Source organism: Propithecus coquereli, unplaced genomic scaffold (assembly GCF_000956105.1).
Source record: "Propithecus coquereli isolate 6110/MARCELLA unplaced genomic scaffold, Pcoq_1.0 Scaffold19, whole genome shotgun sequence".
Lineage (NCBI taxonomy): Eukaryota > Metazoa > Chordata > Mammalia > Primates > Indriidae > Propithecus > Propithecus coquereli.
The window spans coordinates 5,174,166-5,174,443 of NW_012143856.1; positions in this window are offsets into that span (position 1 = coordinate 5,174,166).

Genomic DNA, 278 nt, shown 5'->3' on the forward strand with positions numbered 1-278 from the left:
CCCTCCTCAGCCTCCAAGAGTGCTAGGATTACAGGTGTGAGCCACCGCGCCCAGCCATAACTTCTTCTTTATAGGTATTTATTTTGTTTGTTCATATTATAAAATTCAAAAATTCAGTGTGCAAATCCAACTATACACTCCTCTCTAAACCATAATAAACACACCTGGCAACCCAGAAGCTGCCCGAAACTCCAGAGACCTGCCAAAGACTTTTCAACAGTTTTTTCAGTCATGTGATAACCCCAAATCCAAATTTTTTCTGTCTCCCTCCTTGAAAA